At 39.0% G+C, this 27,884-nt stretch overlaps 1 protein-coding gene across 1 annotated transcript in view; it reads left to right on the forward strand.

Annotated features, from left to right (window-relative positions):
• LOC122748371 (zinc finger protein 850-like) overlaps positions 1 to 27,884 on the forward strand; it is a gene marked incomplete at its 3' end in the record, with an annotated part of 465,756 nt that overhangs the window by 350,382 nt on the left and 87,490 nt on the right. The window lies entirely within an intron of this gene.

Here is a 27,884-nt window from a genome sequence, read left to right on the forward strand (position 1 = left end):
TAATTCTCCTTAGAGCTACAGATTTCAGGTGGTGGTGAGTTTGTGTTCTTTGAGGCAAAGCTAGCTCTTTGGAGCTGGCTGGGCTGGAAGCAGGTTTGGGGTGCCTGTGGCCTTTTTACCCCAGAGATTTAGATTCCCTAGCTCTATTAACCTCACTTGTGTTTTGAACTTGTTCCCATTAATAAACCTGCTTTGTTTTTTGAAAGAGGCTGTTTCCTTTCTTACCCCAATACTAGGGTGAGTTGCCCACTTAACTCTTCCCATACTAAATTTGGCCCTTACAGCCTCCAGCTGAGACAAGTCCCAGCCCAAATGCAAGCCCCTACTGTGTGACCTGCCTTTTCGTGTGGCTGGAGCACAAAGACAAAAGAGAAACCTCTCAGGCCCCTCAGAGCTCACACTCCAGGCCTGGGGGAATATAGGTTAGGATATGTCAACACAAAATATGCAGGCAAAGATTTTCAGGGCATATGTCACGGTTCTAATGGGAAGGACAATTTGTTAACAATAGAATGGGACTTGCAGAGGGCACAAAGCAAGAACAGGGGACAGCGGGAGGGGGCACTGCAGAGAGTGAGGGGGAAATGGATGGGGATGAGAGGAGAGAATCTGGTGACCAGGGAGACAGCTGTGGCCTGGGCAGCTCAGAGCTCCCATTTCTGAGTGGAGGCACCAGACAGATCACCAGCCCTTCAATGAGACAAAGAGCAAGGCCATTGTGTTCATGAGTCCCCATGAGAGAGGTGGCAAAAGGGCATGAGCGCACATGCATGGTGGCAGGTCAGATGGGGACTGGATCTGTCTGATGCCCATCATCAAACGTTTCTGAATCACTTACTGAGGCAGAGGCTCAAGGTCCCTCCATTCTCTCAGGTGAGACAGTGTTGCACTGCTGTATGTTTATGCTGAATAAACATCAAATTAATCAATACAAAATAAATGCACACAGGGGCTTAGATACAAGGTAGCTTGGGAGAGGCACTAGCAGCTGGGAGGATCAGGGAAGACTTTCTGTCTCAAGTGGCCTGTGAGCAGGGCCTGTGAGTCTGTGAGTCCCACAGCTGTGGGAGATGGTCTGTGTGAAGGCACAGACACCACAGAGGGAGATCGGGGTGAGGAAATGGCTTCTTTGGCTGGACCTTAGAGCACAAGACAGGGATTTCTGCATCACAAGGTAAGAAAGATATTTTGGGACCAGGCTGTGAAGCATGCTAAAGGCCACACCCAGAGGTCTGTATTCCATTCTAGAGGTAATAGGGAGGCATTGGTGTTTATGGAGTAAGGAGGTGACATGATCAGGCCTGTTCTTTTGGAAGTTCACTTTGCCAGCTGTGTGGAGGATGGACTGGGGGTGGGGAAAGGCAGAGGTCAGTGGAATCCTGGGGCCAGCATAGTTTAGAGGGGTGAAGCATGTTTTAGACACTCACCCCAGTCAACTCAGCTCAGCTCTGTCCATGCACTAACTGCTGGTGAGTTAATTATGTCCTCCCAGGTGGAAGTCATAGAAAGGTCATTGTTCCTGAACCAGAAGCCAGTGTGCAGTGAGAGAGGAGGCAGAGCTCTGGTCCCTCCTGATGGTCAGAATGTAGAGTGGTTTTCCACCATCCCCTGAAGACCTCCAGGGACAGGGAGCTCACTACCACACGAAGCAGCCTGGTCCATGGTTGCACAACTCTGACTGCAGGAGATTTTTCCTCACCTCCTGATGATTCTGTTGCTCTCAAACTTCCACCACCTTGGTCCTAGTTCTCTCACCTGGGGCCTCCCAGAACACATGTGAGCCTTAGGGCTTCCCACCATACCCCTTATCACTCCTGAAGGCAGTCCTCACATCACACTCATCCCCAGTGACCTTGGTCTAGTCAAACATCCCCAGCTCCTTCCACAGTCTGTCTACAATGAGGATTAGGACCAATCCTTTACTCCCACATCCTGCTCCCTGGGCCTACTTATGCCAAGCCCATGACTCTCACTGGGACCTTATCCAGGAAATGCACCTCCTTGAATGTTTTGTCTAGAAGGAGATTTGTATACAAAGAATGTCCAGGTGGAACAGGACTAGAGGAAGTTGGGGTTTGGGGGGAAGGGAGGTAGGGGCATGGCCCTCTGGGACTTAGAGAAGTTGCAGGACAGAAGAAAATGAAAATGTGGCCCTGATTTCTCAACTCTTTTGTTTTTGGGGGGCAATAAGGGTTAAGTGACTTGCCCAAGGTCACACAGCTAGTAAGTGTCAAGTGTCTGAGGCAGCACAGGTCCTCCTGAATCCAGGACCACTGCACCACCTGGCTGCCCCCGATTTCTCAGCTCTTTTGTTTTGGGGGGGCAATAAGGGTTAAGTGACTTGCCCAAGGTCACACAGCTAGTAAGTGTCAAGTGTCTGAGGCAGCACAGGTCCTCCTGAATCCAGGACCACTGCACCACCTGGCTGCCCCCGATTTCTCAGCTCTTTTGTTTTGGGGGGGCAATAAGGGTTAAGTGACTTGCCCAAGGTCACACAGCTAGTAAGGGTCAAGTGTTTGAGGCAGCACAGGTCCTCCTGAATCCAGGACCACTGCACGACCTGGCTGCCCCCGATTTCTCAGCTCTTGGAGGACTGATTGTGGCTTGGGGTTTGACCAACTCACATATGTGTCTATGGGACAACTGTTCCTTCCACCACATCCTGTGCCCCACCTCTAGCCCTGTTATTTCCTTCAGTCTGTCCAGCAGAAGTAGGTACCGAGCACTCACCTCCCTGTTCTGGCTAAGGGGCTTCAAGCGCTGAACCAGAGACCAGGAGGAGGGTCTGAAGAGGCCTTTGGATAGGAGATTTTAGAGGACAGAATAAGTACCTGGGAACTAAAGAGAGTCCAGAACAGAACCCATGCACCTGCTCTCTGTCTGTCTCTATGTCTGTCTGTCGGTCTGTGTGTCTCTGTCTGTCTCCATCTCTGTCTGTCTCTCTTTCTCTGTGTTTCTCTGTCTCTTTGTCTCTGTCTCTCTTTCTCTCACTGCCTCTCTGTGTCTCTGTCTCTGTTTCTCTCTGTCTCTGCCTGTCTCTGTCTCTCTCTGTCTCTCTCTGTCTCTCTCTGTCTCTCTCTGTCTGTCTTTCTGTCTCTCTCTCTGTCTCTCTGTCTCTGTCTCTCTCTCACTGCCTCTCTGTGTCTCTGTCTCTGTCTGTCTCTCTCTGTCTGTCTTTCTGTCTCTCTCTCTGTCTCTCTAGCCTTCAGGTAGCCTTGAGCACAGGACAGGGTCTGGGTATATGGAGGAAGTGGAGTTATATTTTAGGGGGATTATCTGTATGTGGATGGTCCACAGTCCAGAAGAATCAAAAGGAGAAGGATCCATCCTTCTCCATGTTCCATTTGTCTCTGCTCAGCACAGATATTCCCTCAATGGAGCTCTGGAAGCTGAGGTTGGAGAAATTGAGTAAAAGATGGCAACTTTATTGGAAGATAAGATTTTGATTTTCTTCCAAGGACACAATGACAGGCCTCTATTCTAGACCCAGTAAGACTCAGGGGTCCCTAGAAAGTCAGATATAAGCCTTCCTCATCAGGTATCCTTGATCCACCTGAGTTTTCAATGGTTGAAAAATAGAAACTTCAGAAATCTGATAAAGTGACCGATATGGGAAACTACTTCTCCTTCCAGAATGTGGGATCTGATGATGCAGAGACTTGACTGATGTCACTGAAGAATGATCACCTGTCCTGTATGCTGTATCACACTTCTTACCAGAATGGGTTGGAGTATGCCATGGCTGAGGTCCTTTCCAATGTTCACATTCAACAATTTTGTGATCAGAGTTTGGTGGTCATTTGGGAGATGGTTGAGGTGGAGAAGGGAGAAATAATACCTGAAGAGGGGCTGCAGCCAAGGATAGACCCACAGATGGACACAGTTCTATCCATTACATGAAAATAGCATTAGTGACTCCACTTTGCCTTTATCCACCATTTGGGGAAGCTAAGTCTCAGTTACTTTTAAATCACCTGATTTTGGAAAAGTCACATGATTACTCTCCCTTCCAATGGTTACACAATGTAAGGAAGGAATGTCACAAAATCACTCCATTCCCTCTTACCTCACTATCTCCTGATTCCTTCTATCAACCCTCTCCTCAATGTTTCCAGATCCTCCCTACCCTTAAGAAGCCAGATAATTCAATCTCTATATCCTGTTTTTCCCATTAATTATCAATCCAAATTGTATATTAACTGTTTAGAAATGCTCGATATTCTTGGCTACTGAGAGTCTTGGACCTGGTTTGTTTCTTCAATGACATGCATTGTTTTTTTGTTGTTGTTGTTGTTGTTTGGTTTTTGTTTTTTGGGGGGTTTTTTGCAATGTAATTGGGGTTAAGTGACTTGCCCAGGGTCACACAGCTAGTAAGTGTTAAGTGTCTGAGGTCAGATTTGAACTCAGGTCCCTCCTGACTCCAGGGCTGGTGCTCTATCCACTGTGCTACTTAGCTGCCCCGACATACATTGTTAAAATAATTATTGCTCAGAAGCAACAACTCAGTTCCTTTATTCCACTGTAACAACCCTTTCTTCTATGGATGACCAAACAATTCTATTGGTACCATATCTAGAAGATAAGGAGCAAATGAACCCTGGATCTAGCATACGTAGATGGCAAAATCAAGACAGGATGGTTGGAGCTGTCCTTGTCTGCACTCTGTGGATAGGACCCTAACCCACAGTCATGCTCCATGAACCAATGGGGGGAGGGAGAATGGCTTATCTGCTCATCTCTGTCTCACAGCTGAGTCCAATTGAGATGAAGGGAGTAAGCTTTCATATACTGTATATTCTCTACCCTGATTTCCCCCAAAACTCTCCCTCTCAGCTTTACTCAGTCAGAAGCTGACCAAAGGAGAATTTTTTTTTTCACATGTGGGGACCAATCTGGGTGTGACATCTATGTTACTAAAGAAAGAGGACAGGGGAAATATCACCCTTTATTTTACTCATTTAAAGATCTGGTGGTTTTAGTGGATGGAAAGCTTGAGAAGTCAGCAATGTGGTGAGATGGTGGCCCCAAACACAGCTGGGGTCTTCGCCTGCACTAAAAGACATACAGTGTTGAGAATGCAGCTGCTGATGGTCTTATTGTACCATGCCCTGGTCAGACCATACCCAGAGTTCTGTGATAGGAGGTGAGTGGGATACTAGAGGAAGCACACGGAAAACCTGAAGAAACTCTAGTGCACTGGGATCAGAATGGATCTTTTTAGCACCATAGATCATAGATACAGGGTTGGGAGAGATCTCAGAGTCAGTCTTTTCAAACCCTTTCATTTATAGATTAGGAAACTGTGGTCCATTGACTTACACAGAGGTAACAGAATGGAGGACCACATCATAAGGATAGAGTGGAATAACTGGGTATACTGGACACACACATATATATGTGAGTGTGTGTATGTATGTATATACATATACACATACACCACATATACATACATATATAAAAATTTCCTCAAAAATAGGTTTGTGTATATATGTATATGTGTATGTATGTATATGTATATGTGTGTATAGACATATACACACATCTATCTATCTATCTATTTATCTATCTTTAAAGTATAAGTGAAATGTTCTGCCTTAGGAAATAGTGAGTCTTTTCTTAATAAAAGTCTTCTAGCCAAGACTAAAAACTTGTCAAATACATACAGTGGTGTAGTGGGAATCAATATGTTAACATATCTTAAGCAACTCCATCGTTCTCAAAGACTCAATTTTGTGACTAAGAAATTCTCATGTAGCTTGTTTTCTTTTTTTCCCTCTAAGAAGGCACACACTTGAGTGGTATAGCTTGGCAATGAGATTTACTCCTCAAATTTGGCTAAAACAATTTACTAATGACCCATCTTGCCCAAAGTTGGCAAACCATTAGTGCTGTGTATCCCCCAAACTCGGTAAACCATTGACAAGTACTACCTAATAATGTTAACTTTAATTGAGAGTTTCCTTTAGAGAACTGCAATGTAATTTTTAAACACTCTTGGCCAGAAACATAAAATCCCACCAGAGGCTCAGACATATACCTTCTTCAGGGGCAATCATAAGGACAGGTTCCTGTTTACCCCACACTTGGAAATATAAGGATGACACGTTTGCTTTAAAGTAGAACTGATTGATATAGACTTCTTAGAATTCTATCAGGGGTGGGGTGGGGGTGGTAGGTGGCTAAACTCATGGCTTCATCTGGGCAGAGAGGGAAGTTTGTCATGGGCACTGGTGTAAGACTTGCTTACTGGGGCCTTTAGGAATCAGACTGATATTTGGGGCTGAAAGACATTCATGTTTGTATTATTGATTTGTGTACTGGTGACTGTAATTCTTCTGAGTGTTTTGTTGGTTCTAATTTAAACATATGTAACACTTAAATTGATTTCATATATGTGCTGTGTACCACAGCAACTTTTGCTATGTAGGCCAGAGGTAGAGTCAATATTCTTTGACATTCATTGTCACTGAAAAATTCTGTGATTCTATGTATCCAAAAGACTGTAAAAAATCATATGACTACTCTTTAGTTGCTTAACTTATATGCTGAGTTTCTTCTTGATTAAGATCTTGGGAGTAGAGGACTTGTGCAGTCCCCCCAGGACTCCTTGATTGTTTTCTCCCAAGAGTCTACTTGGGAATATTCAACATCATCTACTTTGACCTAGTGCCTCCTCACTGGGAACTCCTTAGATCCAGTTAGAAAACAATCAGGGGCAGCTAGGTGGAGCAGTGGATAGAGCACAGGCCCTGGAGTCAGGAGGACCTGAGTTCAAATCCGGCCTCAGACACTTAACACTTACTAGCTGTGTGACCCTGGGCAAGTCACTTAACCCCAATTGCCTCACCAAAAAAAGAAAAGAAAACAATCAGATCAAGGGCAGCTAGGTGGCGCAGTAGATAAAGCACTGGCCCTGGATTCAGGAGGACCTGAGTTCAAACCCGGCCTCAGACACTTGATACTTACTAGCTGTGTGGCTCTGGGCAAGTCACTTAACCCTCATTGCCCTGCCAACACCCCCCCCCCCCCCCCCGCCAAAAAAAAGGTCAGAGCCACCTCGTGTTGTTGTGAAAAAAATTGTTTTTTTCTTCAATTAGGAAACAGACATTTTAAAAGTCCATCAGACACAAGCATGAATTAATGAAAAACAAAGCATTTTTAGGTACCTCTTGGTGCCCAATACTGTGTTGAGGGATCGGGGTACAAATAATAAAGCAAATTAGATCTTGCTCACAAGGAGCTTATGTGCTATTAGAAGGAATAATGCACCCCCATTTCTGTTAAGGGGAGGAGCACTTTATTGAAATGACAGGAGGGCAGGCCTTTAAGTAGTAGATTGGAACACCCTATTCAGGAACAATGGAACTAACTGAAAGTTAATTTAAATTTCATGCCTCTAGAAATGGAGGAGGGGCAATGGCAGGGTCGGGCAGTTACTGAGGAAGCCGGAGAGAAAGGAGTGAATCACAGCTGGAGTTTTCCTGAAATAGTGTTCTGGGAAAGGTAGTCATCAAATATCAAAGTGGGGCCTCAAGGCAGAAGTTCCTCCAGGACATGGTCTGGGGTGTTTGTGGTGAGCTTGTTTTCAAAAAGACTGTGAAGGAGTTGGCTGCCCAGAAGCTATAAAAGTCAGAGTTCATCATCATTTCCCCTTCTCTGTTTTAATGTATTTTTTTAACTGACATTTTTCACTCTTGCCCACTCTCTCCACAAGTAAAAAAAAAAAAAGGAAAGAAAAAGAAAAACCTTACAATAAATATATAATGAAACAAAACCAATTCATACTTTGGTGATGCCCTAAATATATGTTTAATTCTGCATTTTGAGTCCCCCCTTTTCCTTTAAGAAGTGGGTATTACCTTTCACCATTGGTACATATCAATACTTTCCCATTCAAGCCCATTTCTGAGAAGAGGGTATCATGTCTGAGTCCCAGTTGGTCACGGCAATATTTTTTTCTGTTCCTATCTGTCCATCCTTTTCTCTATCTTTGCACCATTCCTCACTAGCTTAGATCCTCAGGCTGGCCTGGTGGTTCTCTAAGTCCCAGAAAAAAGGGAGAAAATAAAACTAAATTGAAATATTAAGGCCCTGGCCAAATGTCTGTCACTTTCAGCATTCTGTAGCCAAAATTGGCTGCTCCCCCAATACACACAGATACACTGAGGAGTCAACAGGGAATGTGTGATGTCGGGTACACTGACCTCAGGACTTTGGATGAGATTCATGGGGCACCACTGATCTATAATGAGTCACTCAGTGGGGAAAGAAGATGGAAAAAATATGTTTGTAGAAAACAATGACAAAAATGATTACATTCAAGGAAGGTTTTAACATTTGTGAAGTACTCTCACCACTGTGTCATTCAAATAAACACGGGGGTGCCTGTCTCTGTTCTAGGTTTTAGGGAACTTAGCTGGGGTTTCTAATATATTGCTACTTATAAATTAGGGGCTATAACACAAGTCTTTGGCATTAAGCATTTATTAAAGCATATTAAATGTGTCAAATATTAAAATATAGCTTTTGTATCTGCCTGTCTCCTATAAACAGATCAGAGAAATAATGTTTAATCTCTCCTACAAATCGATAAACAGATTTTATATCTCCTACAAGGAACCCAATCAGAGAACATGATATCCATACCTGTCCTCCTACGAAAACAGATCAGAGACAGATGGAAAAAACATAAAATCAATTTAATATTTTGTTGTCCCAAGAAGAAAGTTAATAAAACATGATCATGTGGAGACTCCCCTCCTAAGAGAGGCTCAAAGGACTACCCATTTCTGAGGGTATATATGGCTTTAGTGCACTGATGACAGGGCATTGTCAGTTTCAATAGTATGATACAGAAATCAACGCAGGATCAAGAACTAATTTAACAATTTCAGTTATAACAAGTATGGAGGAAATACAGAAGCATCATGATAAGACTACAGGATTCCAAAAAAGGGTTTGACAAGGATGAGGATGCCCAGATGTCACCATAAGATAGGGATTTACTATCCTGAGGGAAAAGAAGTCACTAGGTAGGGTCTTTTATCTGCTAGCTATCTGTGCTCAGCCTGGAGTTCAGTTGAAGGACATTTTGCTCCTATTAATCCTATTAATCTAGGGTTTCATAAAACTCCCCTTGGATAATAAGGTACCTCCATCAAATCCAGGTGATCCATATGTTCATATTAACAAATGTAATACAGAGAGTATATACCTCAGAATGAGAGTTCAGAAGCCCTGCATACCTAGATAGAAAAAAAGAGAGAGTGGGGACCATGTGGCTGCCTCCTCCAGTTTCCCAGTCCCAACATAAAATCCCAGGATGGTGAGAGGCTCAGCCGGAAGAACAGGGGAGAGAAGAGAGCCACCCCCTTGCCCCAAGGGTTTTTATCCTCTCTCAGGTAGAGGTGGGTAACTTCACACTGATCCAAGCTAATTAGCCAGTCCATTGATTGACATGACTTGGGGGTGGGGGTGAGGGGTCACCTAGGTGAGTTAACTTCCTTTTGGTAGTCAGGAAGGTCAATCTACAATTCTTTTGCAATTCTACTGACTCTGGGCTGGCCTTAAAAGAGGTCAGGCAAGGCTCCTTCGAGTGGGGGGGCCTCTGGGTCCCCCAGAACCTCCTTATTTACTCACACCATCCTCCCAACTCTGTAAAAGTTTTATTATTCCTAATTTAACAAACAGTTGGAGGTGATATGGCAGATTATATAGAAGATGAGAGTTGGAATCAGGTAAACCCAGGGTCAAACACCACTCTGGACATTGTGAACCATCTTTGGTTCTAGCACCTGGAGCTAACTTGGGTGGTAGCACTTCCCTTACCCCTCCCACACACTGACCACAGGTTTCTATATTGCCCATAGCTGGTGGAAAGCCATTTCTGTCACTGCAAACCTTCTGAAACCCTTGCAACTCCCACTAGTCATTTGGAGATGTGAGCTGCAACCTTCCACCTCTCGTTTCTACTTAACTTAATGCTTAAGACTTTTACACCTCTCAGAGAGTTGGTAGAGACTCAACTCCAGATACAGTTCAGAGGAGCATCCAATATAATTTCCTTTTTTGATGACTTCTTTAGCCTTGAATTTCTTTTTCCACTTCTCTACTTCAGACTTATCATAAGAGAAATGGAAACATCATCAGAAGACAAACCCCAAGCCATCCTTACTCTCAAGGAACTTATATTTTGACTGGGGTGGGGAGGGTGGAGGTAGAAGCAGTGCTTATGGAATTGAAGGGAGATCATCCATTGGAACATGCTTGAAGTTGCCCTTCCTCTCTCTCACTGAATCCTATAGAAGGTGTTATGGTGACCAGCTTCCTTGATTGTCTCATCTACCCTTCTCTTTTCACCTCAGAACCAAAGTACGAAGTGAATTAACACCTAAGATTAGTAAAAAAATAGTAAATTATAACTGGTTCCTCATGATGCCAACTAGGTGGCACAGTAGATAGAGTGCTTGACCTGAAGTCAGGACAACTAATCTTCCTCAGTTCAAATCTGGCCTCAGACACTTATTAGTCATGTGAGTTTGGGCGAGTCACTTAATCCCATTTGCTTTAGTTTCCTCATCTATAAAATGAGCTGGGCAAGGAAATGCCAAACCACAGGTGCCAATGTAAAAAAAAATTACAATATTACCTAAACTAATTTATATATTCAAAGCCATCCCAATTGATTTACCATTTTTTTTTATGAATTAGAAAAATAATGAGGAAACTCACTTGGAAAAAGTCAAGAATATCAAAAGAAATTTTTTAAAAAGTAAAGGAAGGAGGTTTGGCAGGACCAAATCATAAATTATATTATAAGGTAGTAATTATCAAAACTATTTATAAAACTGTGCATGCCCATTGTTCTACAGTTTTGATAATTTGATTGGTATGACACTAAATAAATAGGTTAATTTAGGTAGGATTACCTAGTTTACTGTTGATAAAGCTGTGAACTGATCCAACCATCTTGGAGAATCATCTGAAATTATGCTCAAACAGTTATAAAACTGTTATACCCTTTGACCTAGCAATACAAGTACTTTGTCTGTTTCCCAAGATGATTAGAGAAAAAGTAAAAGAACCTACATGTTCAAAAATATGTACAGCAGCTCCCTTTCTGGTGGCAAAGAACTGGGAATGGTGGGGGATGCCCATCAATTAGGGAGTGGCTGAACAAATCATGGTAAATGATTGTGACGGAATACTACTGTGCTATAAGAAATGATGAACTCATTGATTTTTTAGAAAAGAAATACATTGAAAGACTTGCAAAAAACAATGAAGAGTGAAATGAGCAGAACCAAGAGAACTTTGTATTCGGTAATGGCAAAATTGCTTTTTATATAGTATTTTCCACCAATTACATGTTAATTAAAAAAATACTTTTAAGAGTTTTGAGTACAAATTATATCCCTCTTTCTCTCCTTCCTTGCTCCACTCCCATTTCATGATACATTAAGCAATATGATATAGCTTAAAAGAAAGAATGAAAAAGAGAGAAACAAAGAAAATAGCTTGCTTCAAGTGCAATGATCCAAGACAATTCCAAAGAACTGATGATGGAAAGTGTTCTCCACGTCCAGAAAGAAACACTGTGGATTCTTCAATCAGATTGAACCATACTGTTTCTACTTTTGTTTTTGTTTTTACTTTTTTGAGAATTTTCCCCTGTGTTCTGATTCTTCTTTCACAACATGACTAATGCCAAAATATGTTTATTGTGATTGTACATATATAACCTATATCCTCTTGGGGAGGGGGGAGAGAAAGGAGGGAGGGAGAAAAATCTGTAACTAAAAATCTTATGAAAACAAATGTTGAAAATTATCTTTACATGCAACTGGAAAATAATAAAATACTTTTATGATTAAAAAGACATAAAAATAGCATGCTTGTTTGTATTCAGAATCAGTTTTTCCCCCTCTGAAGGTGAATAATATGCTTCCTGATTGGTCCTTTGGGATTGTCTTGGATCACTGTATTGAATAGAATAGCTAAGAAACTCACAATTCATCATACCATATTGCTGTCAATGTATACAACTTTCTCCTGGTACTGCTAACTTCAATTTGCATCGGATTGTGTAAGTTTTTCAAGGTTTTCTGAAAGCATTCTGTTTGCCATGTCTTATAGCACAATAATATCCCATCCCAATCTTTTAACACAGTTTATTTAGCCATTCCCCAATTGGTGGGCATCCTTTTGATGTCCAATTCTTAGCCAACAGAAAAAAAAAAGATGCTATAAATATTTTTGTACAAATAGTTTTCTATTTTTTGTTATTGTCTTTGGGATGTAGACATAGTAGTGGCATTTCTGATTCAAAGGTTTGTTTATAGTTCCAACTTGCTCTCAAATTATATGAACACAATTACAAAGCTCTTTTCACAAAAATGAAGTCAGATATATACAACTAGAAAAATGTTAATTTTTTATGGGAAGGCTGAGGCAGTAAAATAAAATCACAGTTGTACCAACATTAATCTCTTTATTCAGTTCCCTACCAAACTATAAAAATTTTATTTTATAGATCTAGAAAATAATAGCAAAACATCTAGAAGAATAAAAGGTCAAGGATATCAAGGGAATGAATGAAAAAAATGTGAAGGAAAGTGTTCTAACCATAACAGATCTCAAACTATATTATTAAATGGTAATTTTCAAAACAGTCTGGTACTGGATAAGACATAGAGTGGCAGATGAGTGGAATAGATTAGGTCCACATTACATTATAAGTAAATGATCATAGTAATGTAGTATATGAAAAACCCAAAGCTCTAAGAGTTTGGAACAAAAACTCATTGTTTGACAAAAACGCTTGGGAAAATCAGAAAACAGTATAGCAGAAACTAGGTATAGAGCAATATCTCACCCTAGGTACCAAGATAAGTTCAAAATGGGTAAATGATTAACACAAAAAGGGTGATGCTATATGCAAATTAGGACAGTATTTAATCATGTACTTGTCAAATCTGTGGATAAGGAAATAATTTAGGACCAAAGAAGATATCGAGAGCATTACAAAATGTAAAATAGAAAACTGTTATTATATAACACTAAAAAGTTTTTGACCAAAGAAAACCAATGCAATAAAAATTTAAAGGAAAGCAGAAAACTGTGAAAAATTACAAAAGCATCTCTGATAAAGGCCTTATTTCTCAAATATATAGAGATAACTGATTCAATTTTATAAAAATATGAATCATTCCTCAATTGATAAATGATCAAAGGATATGAGCAGACATTTTTGGGAAGAAGGAATCAAAGCTTTCTATAAACCTATGAAAATGTTCATAATAACTATTGATTACAGAAATGCAAATGAAAGTTTTTATAAACAACTTTGAGAAAATTAGTCATTTTTAGTCATAAGTACACAAATTAACTACAAAGGACTTATGAATTAAGATGCTACCTACATCCAGAGAATGATAAAAAGAAGTATGTGTGTATGTATGTATGTATGTATACACACATATACATATACACACATTTGTGCATAATGGTAGCCATCTGTACAACAAGGAAGGGAAGAAAAATGGAAAAAATACATGAGAACTATTATATATTTAAAAGGAATAGTAAGTTGTATATAAGAGATTTGTAGGTTCATGTGCAATAATCTATTTTTTATTAGGCTATACTATGGAATTGCTTGTTTTTCTCCATAAATTAAAAATAAAATCAATACTTTTAAAAATAAAGAGATTGAGGGGGCAGCTAGGTGGCACAGTGGATAAAGCACTGGTCCTGGATTCAGGAGGACCTGAGTTCAAATCCGGTCTCAGACACTTAACACTTACTAGCTGTGTGATCCTGGGTGAGTCACTTAACCCTCATTGCCCCGAAAAACAAATCAAAAACAAAAAAAGAGTTACTTTAAAAATTATCGGGGGGGGGGGGCAGCTAGATAGCACAGTGGATAAGGCACCGGCCCTGGATTCAGGAGTACCTGAGTTCAAATCCGGCCTCAGACACTTGACACTTACTAGCTGTGTGACCCTGGGCAAGTCACTTAACCCCTATTGCCCTGCAAAAAAAAAAATTATCAGGGGCATCTAGGTGGCACAGTGGATAGAGCACAGGCCCTGGAGTCAGGAGGACCTGAGTTCAAATCTGGCCTCAGACACTTAACACTTACTAGCTGTGTGACCTTGGGCAAGTCACTTAACCCTCATTGCCCAACTGAAACAAACAAACAAACAAATAAAAAACAAAAAAGAAAAAAAGAAAAGAAAGATATTGGGGAGCTCAATGCCCCCAGTATATAGAGAACTGGACCTGGCATCAGAAAGATTGCAGTTCAAATCAGACTCAGACACTTACTAGCTAGGTAACCTTGGGCAAGTTACTTCACCTCTGTTTGCCTTGCTTTCCTTATCATTAAAATAGGGCTGATAATAATACCCACCTTTCAGGGTTATGAGAACAAAATGAAATAATGATTATAAAGCATTAGGTATAGCGTATATCATATAGCAATAGCTGTGTGAGGGTTAGCTTTTATTAGCTAATGTGTCATTATTTTTTATTCTATTAGTAGATGCCCTCCCCCCCCCCCCCCGCCCCAAACACCCCTTTGTGGAGGTCAGGTGTCCATAGTCTACAGGTGTTACACATTGAACATGTTTTAAGTTCTTTTCCATGTATTGTGTGATGTTTAAAATCTAAATGTGTGGTAACCTTAAATTAGAAGCTTTAGCACCAGTCTTTGGGCATTAAGCATCTATTAAAGCATACTAGGTATTAGTAAAAAGAGAACCCATGGAGATCAGAAAGTTAAGAAAAGGCCTATCTAGCCTAGAGTTCCAGCCTGGTCTGGTTCTTCCTCAAGTCCTCCACCACTAGCCTGCTTCAATCATGAACTGCTGGAACAAACTGAGTATGGAAGCTTTTTATAGGTCTGGAGGAGAGGTGGTCCTTATACACTGCTTCAAGCTGATTGATTAGTGTCACCCAAATCCATTGGTTCACTGGACTTGAGGGTGGTACTGTGTTGATGGCATAGTCCACAGCCTCTGAGAACACTGTCTCTTGGGAATCAGCTAGGTGTGGCTTTAATTGAATTAACTTTAAGTAGGTTAATCAGCAAAGTCAATCACTCTCAATCAATCTCACTTAATTCAATCAGTTCTAAATTAATCTCAAGTGGGGCCTTTGGGTATCTGCCAAATCCTATTATTTTCTCACAATTGGTCAATTATCCTAAACTTATTTTGTTTTGTTTTTTACATTTTAAAAATAGTATTTGTTATGTTGAGGGAAAGTTGGTAGTGATAACTGATGAGTTATAGAACAAAAAACATTAAAAGGCATATTTAAAAATAAAATCACATTTTAACATATAATTGGGGAAACAATAAATTATTACTAAAAAAATGGAACTAATCCCTGGGATTTCGAGAAAGCCCCCATCCCTCACCATCCTTCTTTTCCTCATACCCATCATTTCTCCAGCTTCAGCCTTCTAAACTCTTCTTGCTCCTCCAGAGTTGCACTTGGATGGCATCTGTGTGGATCAGGTATTACGGAAATTTGAAGGTGAAAGATGGAGCCCCCTTTTTCCTTTTACTCTGCCTTTTTTGGTCAGACAAATCTGATATGGCACAATGGACATGGTCCTCCACTCACACCCACCAACACAAGTCATGGCCAAAGACAGAGAGGAAGGGACAGCACAGTTGCTTTGGTTTTGATCTATCTGGGAGCCCTCTCCTTGTGCTCTGCTTTCCTATCCTGCCCTCCATGGCCCCCAATTCAAAGATCTCTTCACATCTATCCCCAGCTCTCCAGCAAATCAATGGAGTCACTGGGCCAGAGAAGGGACAATAAAAAAAAAACTGAGCTGAAAGATAGGATTCCCATTAATAATCTACAGATTATATATCTTCTTAAAAACATCATGAAAAAGAACATTTGATGACATATTCCAAGTAATCTTACATATAATTTGAAGAAATAAGTAGAAGGATATGACAAAACATAGACTAAGAGACTCCACAGAACACTAGTGAATTAGAAGAAACACCAAATTATCCCAAAAGAGTTAGTGCAGTTATTTATGTTTGTGTTGTTGGAGTGCAGTGAGAATAGTATAGCTGCCAATTCAGAATACTTGAAACCCATTGAAATGAAAATGTCCAGAATTGATTTTATCCTCTAGCACAAAACAGGATGAAATCTACATAGCCAGCCTGCTCTGATGAGAAAGCATTGTTTTATTCTTTATTGAACATTATTTTTGTTTTTGCCTATTTAAAAAATAAATTTATGATGTTAAATATGGCTGTGTTTACATATGTACAAGTAGAATCAGATATATGTGTAAGATCAAATAGTCTGTAAAGGTTGCCTCAAGAGAAGACACTGGTATTTTTAGGTTTTCTGTTTCCTTTGGGTCTCTTTAGATTGGCCCACAGGAAATGAAATTAGCTTTCTTTCATTGATATCCAATATTGCTGCATGCATGGAGAACCAGCTTATGTCACTTTCCAAATAATATGACTAGAGAACCATGATCATACCAAAGTTGCTCACCCCAAAACTTTGTCATATCAATCACTTAAGTATTTATACCATATCATTCCTTTATTAGCTATTGTTACTGTCCAAGAATTGTATCATTTGTGGTGCTTATGTTGATCAGGTCACTGTTACAAAATGAATTTCCTGTTATTTCCTCTAATATTGTACTCAAGTATTTTCAATAAAATTGTGTTGCAAATTGCTCCTTTTATAAGACAAAAAAAAAAAAAGAAGAAGAAGAAACACCAAATTGACGCAGTAGGAAACACAGAAGTGAAATTTCAAAACTACAATATCAATGGATAAATTTTCAGCAAGGACAATCACATTTTAAATCCAAAATAATCTAGTCAGACTAGCATAAACTTCCTCTGTGGTTACAAAAAAGTCAAAAGGAAATTATAATGTAATATTCCAAAAAATAATGAAAACCAACTGGTGTTCCAAACAGGGTGGGGGAGAGATAAAAGAAAAACATTCAAAGAAAATTTTGTATGTTTGGTGAAAGGAAATAATTTGAATCATGCCTTCAAAAGAACACAGAAGTGAGCAGGGTATTCAAAATACAAACTGATTAGGCAACAAAATTTAAATATATCTAAATGTTAATCAAAGAGTAAAAATTGAAAAAAAAAGTTTTTTTCTTAAATATGACTAGGGCTAGATAAACATATGCATATGGAGTCTCTGTTTTTCTTTTGATTACATATTATATACATAATATTATATATTATATGATATAGTATGGTTTATATATCATATCACATTTTACATGTGCATACATACAGACATGTATGTGTATATGTACACATATACACATAAGTACATATGCATATGTGTATATATATGTATGTATACACACACACACACACTGAGTGACAGTGAAAAAAATAAAAGAGCATCAGTGGTCTAAAAATATAAGGAATAAAAGGTGTTTTGAAAAAATCAGGAGAGTATGTGTGAAAAAAGTAAGGTTTTAAAGAGAAGTCTTTCATCACATCATTAAAATAACATAGTAGATGGTTATATAATACATAAGAATGCAGCATAAAGACTCAAAATTTTGAGATAAAAATTCATTATTTGGTAACAATTGGTGGGAAAACTAGAAAGCAGTATGGAAGAAACTGGACATTGATCAATATCTTACACCATTTCCCCAAATAAAGTAAAAATGGATATATGGCCTACATATAAAAGGAGATATAAAATCTAGTATATGATGTAAGGTCTAAAATTCTAGCTGTGATGTTTCAAATCTAATGAGTTGGTCACCTTAAATTAGAAATTTTAGCACCAGTCTTTGGGCATTAAGAATTTATTAAGGGGCAGCTAGATGGCGCAGTGGATAGAGCACCGGCCCTGGATTCAGGAGTACCTGGGTTCAAATCCGGCCTCAGACACTTAACACTTACTAGCTGTGTGACCTTGGGCAAGTCACTTAACCCCAATTGCCTCAAAAAAAAAAAGAATTTATTAAAGTATATATAGAGAGGGAAAGCAGCCTTTATCTAGCTATCTAAGAGCACACATTTCTCCTGCTGCCAACAGATGGTTCCTGCACAAAAGGACTGTGCTTCTCTGATGCTTCTCCCAGAAGCCCCCTGTGAACCAGGAAGCAGGGCCATCCACACACTCAGCTCTAAGTTAATTGGCTGGTAACTTTGATTGACATGACTACTGGTGGTTCTATAGATGTCACCGGGAAACTTCCAGACACAAGGTAACTTTGGGATGCCAATCTGACCTTCAAAACCCCAGAAAGGTCACCTCATGCTTTCTCCTCAGGGCAAAACTTCCCTGCAATGTCTTTCTCAGCAGGTTAGTGGTGCTCCAATTCTCACACTCCCCATTGTGATTCATGCAAAATTGAAACATTCTCTAAAGCTTAATATTTCTACACTTTCTCTAAAACTTAATATTACTACACTCCCCCCCTGTAGAAGATAAATTGAGAAGACAATTGTGACATTAATTTAGAAAATATTTTTATCTTTGTTTCATCACTTTTTGCATCATCTGCCTAATTGTCCTCATGCCATTATGAGAAATTAAATAATCTAATATAATTGGTAGCAGATGTCAAGGCCAAATCCAATATTGTATTAATCATGACACCTGAAATAATTATGGGGGTTACCATAAAAGAACAGAGAAATAACTGAGTCAGGCTTAATCAGATGCATAGGATTGAGATGTCCATGACATCAGGCATATAGGAGAGAGAAGTGAAGTCAGGTGTCAAATGAGATGGCAAAGCCTGGACACCTGGTGCCATGTGGGGGAAAATTAAACCAAGAAAATCCAACCTCGACGCTTGCCAATAGCTGTTTTCTCAGCCTTTACCAAGGCAATGCAGTGCCTGGATTCATGCATGTCTCCCTTCATGTGACAGTTCAATGTCTGCTCTTGTATGTATTCCTCTTGTGATTGGCTGGCATCTTGGCTAACTGGCATCTGGTAACTCAGAATGAAGGCAATTAATGTCTTAAATGATAAATTCCCATAATGAAAGTCTCATATGGATTTTAAAGTTGAGGATAATAATGATTGCGAAAAATGTGAATGTGCCTTGACACAGAATATAATATACAATTATGCAATAATTCCAAATGACTTTTTTTACTAAGTATACAATTACTTTTGTAAAAAATCAGAACATATTTTAATACAAGTTAAAACACAATCTTAAAAGAATAAGAATCTCTACAAAAATAAGCCCATACTATTGAGTTCAAAATGTAGTCGTAATAACATAAAAAAGAAATCCCTATGTAACATTTGAACTGACTTTTTAAAAATTAATTTTTTAAGTCTAGAACATTTTTTAAATTTCAATATGTAAAATCTCCAAATCACATATTATTATTTTGCAAAGTATGTCCCTATTTATGGCAATAATAAATTTGATTACAGGAATATGAAAAAACTTTTGCAAATGTTCCCCTCTTTTTAAAAATATGCTTATCAAAAATAATACTTCTATAATTAATTTATACTTACCATGGCAACCAATTTGCCAGGGAAATACTTTCTAGAATTTGATCAAATAACCAGTTGGAAAAAAAACAAACCATTTAGAATATGGGAGCATGATACACCCAGAGAATCACAACCATCTTGCATTGGTTCAACATTGGAGAGATAGATGAATAGAATAAAATACACATGGAAGAATAAGAGACCATGAAATTCAATGGTCTACATGTGCTGGTACTAGTTTTATGTGGGAGCAATGGATCCAAGAGTCCTTCTCTCTGATTTTGATGGCAGTGGGAGTTGTTAGCAATACCTGGAAAGGACCTTCCCAAGCTGGCTGGGTCCCACTAGTCCTCTGAAAATTTTTGATATATACACTGTCTCCTGGTTTCAAATCATGTAAGGAGAAGTCCAAGGGGCCAGCCTGTCCTGTTGTCCCTGCCTCATGGAGTTCACGTAGCCAGGTTTGTAATTCCTGTATATAGGAAGCCACAGAGGTATCTCCCCCCACCAATGATATACTGGGGGAAAAGGTTTTGCTTGGATAGGAGGATGGCCAAAACGCATCTCATAAAGTGATATATGTAATTCTCTTGGCCTGCTGCACAAATAGAACAGTGCCAAGGGGAGAATATTGGTCCACATCAAATGAGTTTCAGTGCACAATTTGCCAATCATGCTCTTAAGCTCTTTATTCATACATTCTACCTGGCTTGAGCTTTGTTGGTGGTAATGTGTATGTAATTTTTGGAGTAAATCCCAAGAAAGAGTAAATTTGTGATAGAACAGAATCAGTAAAATGTGTGCCTCTGTCAGAATCAATGTGGGCTGGTGGGCCAAAGCAAGGAACAATCTCTTTAAGAAGGGTTTTGGCAACAAAGGCAGCTATGGCTTGGGAACATGGAAAAGCTTCTACCCACTGAGTGAGTTGATCAACTATAACAAGACAAAACTTATAATTTCCTGCCTTAGGCATTGTGATATAATCAATTTGTAGATGCTCAAAAGGTGTATATGCTAAAGGATGCCCTCCATAAACTTTAGCCCAGAGAGCATGTTGATTATAAGTCTGACAGACTGAACAAGAGGCATAAACCCTGGAGGCCACATTAGTGACTCCAGGGGCAATCCAAACCCTTTTTACTGAGTCCACAATTCCTTGTGTGCCAAAATGGCATTTTCTGTGAATAGAGAGGCATACCTGATGAGAGAAGCTCCAAGGGAGAAGTGGCTTCCCTTCTGGAGTCACCCAGACCCCACTGACTTCTTTAGCCTTGAATTTCTTTTTCCACTTCTCTACTTCAGACATATCATAAGAGAAATGGAAATATCATCATCAGAAGAAAGATTAAATACATGTTCTGGGGCTTCCAAAGCAGCAAGCTTAGCAGCAGCAGCAGCTTGTTCATTCCCTTTTGAAACAGGATCGCTTTTTCCAGTACGAGAAGGACAATGAACAATAGCTAAGGCAGATGGGAGTTTTAAGGCAGATAGGAGATCTTTAATAAATTCTCCATTAGCAATAGTCAGGCATAAGTAGGAATGAATGTTCTAATGTTAATGGGCCCAGATTCACTATGCAAGGGGTTAATTTTGCAACTGATTGGGCTTTTCCTGAAATACCAACTACATTTAGAGATCCAATAGGTGTACATTCAGGGTCAGGTTTGCTCACTAGGACTGATCTTGAGGCTTCTGTATTTAATAAACTATCATAATAAGTATCTCCAACCCTAAGGGTTACATGGAATTCCTTACTTTGGAGAGGGGAATGTACTGGCACAAGAGGGCTAAAAATTCCAGGGTCTGGAAAGGTAAAATCTTTCCTCTCACCCCCTCCCCCCATATACCATCAATCCTCTATATCTCTCTGATCTGTACCCCTTTGAGAGAGCCTGTAACTGTTTTCATTCTGCTCACCTACATCTCTCTGAAAGGGTCTGTTTTGTGTCCATCTGTCTGTAGCCCCCTGAAAAGATCTATGTCTATTTTGGTTCTGTCTCTCTGTACTCTTCTGAGAGAAATTATATCTATTTTGGTTCTGCCTCTCTGTATTCCTCTGAAAGAAACTATATCTGTTTTGGTTCTGTTCTCGTATCATAGTCCTATGAAACCACATAAAGTGTCCTTGTTTATTGCAGTAATAGCAAAATTTAGGGGGTTGATAGAGATACTGGGGTTGATAGTGATTCTCAACTGCGCAGCCTCGCTGCCTCATTGTTTCCTGTAGTGGAGCTAAAGTGCCTTGTCTGTTCCTTTCTTCCCTCTCATTTCCTTCATAAATATATGTTGCTATTTCTTTAAGTCTGTCAGGACTCAAACTACTCCAGCCTGGACACTGCCTTTCAAAATATTTCCATATTTCTGGTAAAGACTGGTGTATAGAATGAGAACAGATAATATGGGCATCTCTAGCGTCTAATAGGTCTAGTCTAGCATATTGCCTGGCATGCTTACACAACCGGTCATAGAATCTGTTAGGTCTTTCATCAGGTCCCTGAACTTTATCTATAAATTTTTGCCAGTTATCAGTCTTCCTAGCACAGGATTCCATTGCCTTCAACAATGTTTCCCTTGCATCTTTCAACATATCAAAATGCATAGGGATATTGGGATCCCAGTCAGGGCCTTCTACAGGCCATCCAATGTCAACTTTACCCATTGCTTCCAAGGAATTTGCTGCAGCTATTAAATCAGCTCTTTCCCCTGGGGATAATATTGTTTCCATGAGATCATTAACATCATTCCAAGTGGGCTGATATCCTCTGAAAATTGCCCTAAACTGGATGATAACTGCTGTGGGATCCTCATCAAATTTAGGAATTTCTCATTTCCATAAAGTTAAATCTTTGGGGCCAAAAGGTATATATTGCCTGAGCTTCACTACAATACCCCTTTTATATTGGGTGGGGATCTCTTAAAGGGAAGGATTTTTATCCTCCCTGTCTCCTCTACACATGAATTTTCTCTTTTTTCCTTTTTTATTTCCTTGGTTGATGTTTCAGCCTGAGAGACAGACTTGCATTCAAGTTCAGGCTTGGATTCCCCCTCTTTTTCCCTCTTTTTGGTCAATTCCTTACTTGCTACATTCCAGAGGTTCCAATAAGTTAAATCTTTGGAGGACTCAAAGTGCAGGATCATTTGTAGAGTTTTCAGTGTTAAGTGGTCAAAAGATCCATTCTCTAACCATTTGTTTGGTTATATGAGCTTATATAAGTCCCATGCTGTGATTATTTTCTCAAGGGGGGGCCCCAGAACTATGTGGTATGCATTATCAGTCCCCTTTTTGTAATTCAAAAATTTCCCACTATAACACAAAGAAAAGTAAGAATAAAAATTAAAATAGGAATAAAACATTCAAATTCATAAGGAACAAGTATAAACACATGTCAATCCTGACCTGGGTGAACAACCAGGAAAAGAAGCTTAAGACGCTAAAACTCAGGAGGCTTTTTTGATCCATTAGAAATCATAAAAAGGAGAGACAAGTGGAAATAGGAGGCTAAAATTAGAAAAAGGGTACTTAAGAGGTACTTAGGTACTTAGCAGGTAAGAGAAACACAATTGAGAATTTAAAGGGGCAGGCACATGTGAAAATGGGGAAAATTTCTTACCAAACTGGAAGATCAGAAGATCAAAGGGTTCAGCATTCTCCTGGCTGGCTTGCCAAAACTATGAGGCCTAAAATTCTAGCTGTGATCTTTAAAATCTAATGAATGGGGGCAGCTAGGTGGTACAGTGGATAGAGCATCGACTCTGTATTCAGGAGGACCTGAGTTCAAATCCGGACTCAGACACTTAACACTTACTAGCTGAGCAAATCACTTAACCCCAATTGCCTCACCAAAAAAAAAATATATATCTAATGAATGGTTGCCTTAAATTAGAAGCTATAGCACCAGTCTTTGAGCATTAAGCATTTATTAAAGTATATAGAGAGGGGTAAAGCAGCCTTCATTTAGCTATCTAAGAGTGTGAATCTCTCCTGCTGCCAACAGATGGTTCCTGCATGAAACGACCATGCTCCTCTGCCACTTCTCCCAGAAGCCTTCTGTGAAACAGGAAGCAGGGCTGTCCACACACACACACAGCTCCAAGCTAATTGGCTGATAACTTTGATTGACATGACTGCAGGCAGTTCTATAGATGTAACTTCTGGATACCAGGGAACTTTGGGATGCCAATCCGACCTTCAAAACCCCAGAAAGGTCACCTCATGCTTTCTCCTCAGGGCAAAACTTCCCTGCAATGTCTTTCTCAGCAGGTTGGTGGCACTCTAATTCTCACAATGATAAAACTAAAGATCCAAGATTCTGGAACAAAAACTCATTATTTAACAAAGATTTAACAAAAACTGCTGGGAAAACTGGAAAACAGTATGGCAGAAAGTAGGTATAGACCAACATCTCACACCATATACTAAAAGAAAGCTTCCTGTTTATAAAAAAGAGGAAGGATTTAAAATACTAAGTTATATGTATTAGAATATATCTAGATATATCTAAATGAATAACATAGAAAATATACATTATATGTCATATATATGTGTATGAGTATATTATATCTAAGTTTGATATATGTATAATATTTAATTATATATCACAAATGAAATTTAAAAAGAAAGTGGAACATATTTAGTTAGTATCAAGCTTGTAGAACAGTAAACCATTTATGAATAAATGGATAGAGATAAAGAATTAAGTAAGGTGTAAGATAGATAATTTTGATTACATTAAAATTAAAAGTTTTTCTACAAATAAAACAAATGTGGCAAGAACAGAAGAAAAGCAGAATATTAGGGAGAAGTTATAGATAACTTCTCAGAAAAAGAACTCATATCTCAAATATATACTGAAAATTTTCAAATCTGTAAGAATATGAATCATTCCCCAACTGATAAATGGTCAAAAGATATGAACAAGGAGTTTGCAAATGAAGAAATTGATACAATTTATGCTCATATAAAGTACTCTAAATCATTAATGATGAGAAAAATGCAAATTAAAACAACCTCAAGATATTATTTTCCATATACCAGATTGGCTACAGTGATCGAAGGAGAAATAGAAAACTGTTATAAGGGATGTTGAAAATCTGGGACACTAATTCATTGTTGGTGGAATTGTGAGCTGGTTCAACAGTTTTGGAGAACAATTCAGAATTATGTCTCCCCCCATTATTTTTTTTTTCAGGGCAAAGGGGGTTAAGTGACTTGCCCAGGGTCACACAGCTAGTAAGTGTTAAGTGTCTGAGGCCGGATTTGAACTCAAGTACTCCTGAATCCAGGGCCAGTGCTTCATCCACTGCGCCACCTAGCTGCCTCCTGTCCCCCCCCCCCATTATCAAACTACCTATATGCCTTGACCCAGAAATTCCACTACTTTGTCTATTTCCAAAGTGGATTATAGAAAAAAGAAAAACAAAAATACATTCTAAAATATTTATGGAAACTCTCTTCATGGTGGAAAATAACTCAAAATTGAAGGAATGCCCATCATTTGGGAAGAACTTGTGGTATATGATTGTGATGGAATACAACTGTGGTATAAGAAATGATGAGCTCAATGATTTTAGAAAAAACATGGACTTACACAAAATAATATAGTGAAATGAGCAAAAACAAGAGAACATTGTATACAATAACAGTGACATTGTTTTAATTATGACTGGACAAATAAGTAATTTTGACTATTATTTTTTAACAATAAACATTTTTATTTATATTTTGGGCTTCCAGTTTTTATCCCACATGAAGAGCACGAAACTGACTGTGGTGCCCATAGTGGGTCTCCAGCTCTGTCTTGGGCTTCCCATCCTCACTTGGACAGAGGAAAAAAGGTAGGAGGACTATTGGCTGACCCAGGATGCCAGCCCCACTGCCTCACATCCCCAAACCCAGGCAGCACAATTTTTTCCCCTTATACTCCTCAAAGAAGGACCATAGTCCTTCAAGGCTTAGCACTGAGGGGATCAGGGTGTTCTTGTGTTATGAATATGTAGTTCTGAAGGCCCCTGAAGGGAATCAAGGACAAAAATACCAGGACTTTCCTGGAAATGACTGGGTCCCCCATAAAAACAAAAACAAAAACAAAAAAATTTACCCTGGAAAGACCAAGAATGGGCCAAAGGCCTTATACCATGGCCCAATAGGATTCAACCTCACACCCATTGGTCACCTGGTTGTTTAGCACATGTTTCATATGTGGTATGACTTTGACATGTCTCATTTTCTGCTCTCTTGGGGTAAATAAAAATGGTAACAACAACCACAATAACAACAAAAACCACAACAGTGGCTATCATTTCTATATCATCTTCAGCTTTGCAAAGGATTTTACTATTATTTTCTTATTTGATCCTCCTGACAACATGGGAGGTACTTTCTATATAATTCCCATCTTAAAGATGATAAAAGGGAAGTAAAGGGAGCTTGTTACTTGCTCAGGTTCACACAGCTAATAAATGTCTATGGCAGGTTTTGAAATCTAGTTTTCCTGACTTCTAATGAGTTACATCATTGGTTTAGCACCAACTCTTGTAGGGTTTTGTTGCCCCGAACTCCTGCTATTTAATGGTCATCAGTCCTATCTTGTCCATAGCAATCACAAACATTGATTAAGCATGAGATATTGACCAGATTGTAAGTTAACTCCTGGGGATTCAAAGACAGAAAGGTTACCATAGATCTTCTCTTCTTTCAGGTGAGACAACATCTACATAGGGCTATGATTATGTAGAGTAAATAGACATAGGCTTAATGTAAAATAAACATATACATGTGAGTAGATACATGCTTATGTGAGAGGGAAGGCATTAGGGGCTGGGGAATCAGGAAAGACTCAAAGAATGTGAGTGAGTAGGGCCTTGAATAAATGGAGGAACACTGTGAGGCAAAGATCAAGAGGTAGTGCATTACAGACATAACAGATGGTCTGAACAAAAAATATATCCCTATATGAATACAGATATACGTGCATAATTACACACACACACACACACACACATTTATCAGATTACTGACATCACTGTCAATTTTTAATCTAATGATCTGGTGGTTTTAATGAGTGGAAACTTGAGATGTAAACAATGTGGTGAGACAATAACCCCAAACACTGCTGAGATCGTCATTTATATTTCAAGAAGTGGTTTTGGAACACAGGCTGTTATAGTGTTACTGTACCTTGCCTATGTCACCTATGTCAGACCACATCCAGAGTATATTCAGTGGTGAGTGTGATCCTATAGGAAGAATGTGGATAAATTAAAGAAAATCCCATTTGAGATGATCTAAATGATCACAGATCATGGATCTACTGATAGAAGGGAGCTTAGTGGTGATCTCTTCCAATCTCTTCATTTTATAGATGAGGAAACTGGAGCCCAGGAAATTATAGTGACGTGCTTAAAGTCAGAAAATGGAAGATTATTCCATATATGAATAGGTTAAAATAACTGAGGTAAATTAAGCATGGTTAATTAAAGAGTGAGGGACATCACTCTTTTAAATTATATTTTATTTGTATTTTTGAGTTTTTATGTCCTCAGAATTTCTTCCAGTATGCCTTCTCTACTTCACATTCATAGAACATCTTCCCATAAAAGTAATGATATTTTTTAGGGGAAAAAGGGAAAAAAAGATGAAGTAAAGTAGCAAACCTAGTTCATGCATTATAGAAGTCTGAAAATATGTGCAATGTACCAAACTCATAGAGTTCCCCTTTGCAGAACAGTGTGATAGGGATGTCTTCTCACTTTCTTACCTTATTTTTTTAGACTAGAGAAAGTGGGAACAAGAAGAAGACTGAGAGGACTAAATACATTGAAGAAGGTGAATATTTTGTTAATTAATAAAGAAGGGCAATCAGAGTTGAGTTGAGAAAATGATTTGGATATTGTGAATCTCAGAGGAGAAGAATTACTGAATAATGTTAGAAGAATCTGGAAGTGAAAGGGAGTAAAGAATATTTCAAGTCCCTAAATGCTACCAGAGAATTTGGGGAACATAAGCAGTATAGAGGTATGGTTTTGGGGGAAGAGATTTCTCCTATTTCTACTATTTCATGAGTCCCCATCAGTCTGTCCCCATATTATCAGTTGATAGCAAATAGATAAAGGTATTAGCTTTCTGAAAATGTGTATTTATTCAGTGAAAGACTAAAAACATTTGGCACAAAACATTACTGTGCCATCAATTAATTTCTATTCTTAAATGATGAAGAGAATGGGGGAAATTTATCATATTTTAGATGTACATAAATAAAAATTTTAAGTAATAGAAAAAAAGAATTTGAAAGTCAGCAGAGGAATGGGATAAACCTGAATTATTTAGCTGAGGTGTAAAGAGAGGGGAAAAATTAAATAATTAGATGACAGCAAGG

Source organism: Dromiciops gliroides, chromosome 3, assembly GCF_019393635.1.
Source record: "Dromiciops gliroides isolate mDroGli1 chromosome 3, mDroGli1.pri, whole genome shotgun sequence".
In the NCBI taxonomy this organism is placed as follows: Eukaryota; Metazoa; Chordata; class Mammalia; order Microbiotheria; family Microbiotheriidae; genus Dromiciops; species Dromiciops gliroides.